At 47.4% G+C, this 3,858-nt stretch overlaps 1 long non-coding RNA gene across 1 annotated transcript in view; it reads right to left on the reverse strand.

Moving 5' to 3' along the window:
- Positions 1-2,073: 2,073 nt before the first annotated feature.
- The window catches only part of LOC107182443, a 12,220-nt gene continuing 10,435 nt past the window's right edge, over positions 2,074-3,858 (reverse strand). Inside the window, exon 3 of the long non-coding RNA XR_001513153.1 lies at positions 2,074-2,097. This is a non-coding gene — a long non-coding RNA (uncharacterized LOC107182443). The remainder of the gene's footprint in view (positions 2,098-3,858) is intronic.

Below are 3,858 nucleotides of genomic sequence, written 5' to 3' on the forward strand. Positions count from 1 at the left end.
TGCGGGCCGTAATTTGCCCATGGCTGCCCTAGACAATATGTAATGAATGGGTGTGATTGTGTTCCAATAAAACTTTATTTACAAAAACAGTTGGCTGGCCAGATTTGGCCAGTGGGCTATATGGTATTCTCAAACTCTGACGTAGAGAAAACCACTGTTAACATTTTAATTTCTTTCATTACAGATATACCCATGTATACTACATATTTTCTTAAAAATGTATTCATGCAATACATTATTGCTTAGTAATTTGCTTTTGCTTTTCACCTTTTAAAGAAACTAAAATATATCGTGAAAATCTTTCTCTGGCTTCTGGATTATTCTCCAGTTTTTTTAAAAAATATTCATATCTATTTTGTTGAGCTTTTGTGTGTGAAAGTACCATTAATTCCATCCTTCCTTTAAATTTTTGAATTTCAGGCTTTGTAACATTCTCAAATTATGAGTGATCATAAGTCTTCGTATACAAACAGAGTGAAACATTTTAGTAATTAAGTGGTTCCTGAGGCAATTTAAGTGAGCCCCTCTCCTCCCCTCCCCTCCCGTTTCTTTTTCATACCACTGGTGCCTCCAGGGAGGTTTCTGCCTTTGGGGGAGACAGGGCAGGCTTTCCTGACTCCCCAAGGCCCAACCGCCCCAGGCCTAAGGCAGACGGGGGACCCCCAGGGTCGTTAAACCACCCACCTGGACATGCTAGGTACCTGGAAAGGAGAGAGCCAACAGTAGAGTGGTGGGGACACTTGTTCCAAGGCCAGCCTCGACCCCCTTAGTTTCTGTGTGCGCCTGATGGAGGCAACCCTGATGCTGCTGGCCCTTGACCGGGTTGCCCAGGCCAACCACCTGTCTGCAAGTCCATACCCATGTCACCTGCCTGGCACCAAACCCTAACCCCCTTTGTCCCGCATCCCTTCACCCTACAATGGGAAGCTCGGTACAGGCTGGGATAAGGTGGGGGGTTGTGGGGAGGACTCCTGGAACAGGGTGGAGGGTTGGGGGTAGGAGGCCGCAGCCCAGGGACTTCAAGGGCAGGAGGGCAGGGAGAGATGTAGAGGGTTGCAGCGAGATGGAGGCGGCCTGCTGAGGGACCACAGAGGGAAAACCTAGAGGGCCCCTGGCGGGAGGCACCCGGGAGGAGGGAGGGGCGCTGCCACGCCTGTGTCCCTAGATGCCAACATGCGCCAAGGGTGCCCAGGCGGGCTTTTTGGTTACCTGGGGTGAGGCACCTAAGACCTAAGGCGGGGAGTGTGTGGGGAGTTGGCCCACTCGGGGCATGAAGGGGTGGGGCGGCGTGGGCGAAGGGGGGCGGGGTACCCTAAGCCCCTCTTCCCCACTGGCTGTTTCTCTCGCGACCAGAAGGGAGCCCGCAACTACCAGGCCGCCGACCCCCACAGTTGAGGAACTCTATGAGCAGCGCTGATCAAGGTAATTTTTAAAACAATTTCACACTGAAGCAATGACATTTCTCTATTGTTTTCAGAGTTGCCGAGACTGCAAGACTTGATGTGTTTTAAGGTGAGCAGATTTGTTTTCTTTTTCTACAGGAAAAGCCTGCAGTTTTGTTCTATGAAATCCACCCACATTCTATAGGTGTGTAATGTAATCTAAGTGCTTCGTGACTACAGAGACCCCATGGAGCCGGTTGAGATAAGTTCACTGCTGGGGTGACATTGTTCCCTTGTGACAGGACCTTTTACAAAATTAGATCTTTCAGGGTTTTTCTGAAAGCCTCTGACTGATTTGGAACAAGCACTTTGTCTGCCAGGAGAAAACAGTTTTATTTTTAAAAGGGTGTTAACTTAGCAAGTATTTATAATTGAGTATACATCATCTCAACTTATCACAGTTTTGAAATGCGTAAGTGAATGTGCAGTGTGAATGTTTGAGAGCTATAAAATTCACACCAAATATATTTTCTTCATTAACTTCATTTCTAGTCACCAAGTATGTATTGCTCTTACTAGTTCATTTCATTAGAATTTGGTGCCAACGAGGTTAGGTTCTGTGATCCAGCCCTGCAGTGAACACTCATAGAGAAGCACCCGTGGTGTTACAAATGACTCCCATCCCCAACTGTGTCAGATCTCCTGTAGATGCTGGCTGATATTGGCTATTGGTCACTGTTATGCCCAGATTTCAAGATCCCCCAGAGGACATCACCAGGGAGTGCCGAGTCCAATGCAAAAGCATAGAGTCTTTATTCAAGCCCGGGACTTGGTCCCTCTGCCTCTCCTACCGATGCAGTGAAAGGGTGCAAAAGATCCCGGAGTTCCAAGAGAGCAAAGAATTTATAGGGCTTGGGGTGGGGGCGGCGGGCACACTTTGACCACTGATTTGGCCCATACCAGTTGGTTGAGTGAGGGCCAGGGGCTAGTGACACAAGGGCAGGGTGCAGCTAGGGTCTGGTTACACAAAGATCGGGGGTGGGGGTGGCTAGCATACTTTTGGCCTTGGGCTAGTTTCCCCCGCTTTCCCATTGGCCGAGATAAGGGCAGGCTGAGTAACTGATACACTCTGTGGCTTTTTCTTGGAAGAGGGGTTAGGGACACAGCTATCAATCCTGTTCTGTCCTTTCAGTCACAGGCAAGAGAATACGGTCCATGATGTAAATCCATATCAATATTTAAAATGCAACTCAGTTCAAAGTGTCTAGATCCTGTGCAGGTGGGTGTGTATGGATCACACAAGAGAGAGACATGGAAATCTTGAGAGATCTGATGAAACGTTATAAATGACAGTATCCTTCCCTTTCTACCTCCATGTTCTGAAAAGTGAGAAATCAAACAGCAGTCAGTCCTTATTACTTTTAAGTGCTAGGTTGAAGTATGGAGCTTGTTGTGAGAGCCAGCAGACACTGATCAAACCCAGAACCAGGCACTTTCCACCAGTGGCATCAGGCTTTCCCTGGGAGCTGGACTGCCCTGAGGAGAGGGCCGAGGACCACTGCTCTCTGCAGGCAGCTCACCCCCCAAAGGGAACATGAGGGATCTGAGCAAGGCCTCCCCAAATTACCAGTCAGATAGTGAGCTCACTGCCACAGGGAAAGTGAGTCCAGGGACAGCAAAGGGCCTCTTTACTAATGCTGGCTGAACTCCATTCCACACAGAAGGAAACAGCAGTAGTGGAAGAGAGGCCGTCTTCCCTGATGTATCCAATTACACAGAATAAAATAGAATAAGTGTCTCTTGCCAGGAGAGGCCCAGAGGATGGTGGGAACACAGACAAAGGATGCCTCATGTAAAAGAGCTGGGACTTGAAATATGGATGTGATTTTTGTCAAGTAGTGTCAGAAGAAAAGAAGATTCTTGTCTGAGGAATTACCATGAGAAAAAGAATAGAAGTAGACTAGTTCACAGGTTCATTCATTTATTCAATAATTTATTGAGGGCCTATTATGAATGAACCGAGTATTACTCTGGGTACTGGGGAGGGAGCATTGAGCAAAATGTTGGATTAAGCCTGTGCACTCATGTGACATGCCTTCTAATGGTCAGAGATACTAAAGACATGAACAAGTACATAAAACACCAGGCAGTGAGAAGTGGTGAAAGAAAAGAAATGAAGAGAGCAGAGTGATGGGCAAGATGTGCTATTTTTCATGAGAAATCAGCTAAATAGGTGATTCACCAGCAAACACCTGAGCGATGTGAGAGATGGAGCCAAGTAGGCACTTGGGGAAGAAACATTCAGGGAATATAGTCTAGATCAGGGTGACTAGAGCTGAGTGTTAGAGCCAAATGGATGAGCACTTTGAATACCACACTAAGGTGTTTTCTCCTTCTCCTTCTCCTTCTCCTTCTCCTTCTCCTTCTCCTTCTCCTTCTCCTTCTCCTTCTCCTTCTCCTTCTCCTTCTCCTTCTC

Source organism: Myotis davidii, unplaced genomic scaffold, assembly GCF_000327345.1.
Source record: "Myotis davidii unplaced genomic scaffold, ASM32734v1 scaffold16, whole genome shotgun sequence".
NCBI classification, from domain to species: domain Eukaryota; kingdom Metazoa; phylum Chordata; class Mammalia; order Chiroptera; family Vespertilionidae; genus Myotis; species Myotis davidii.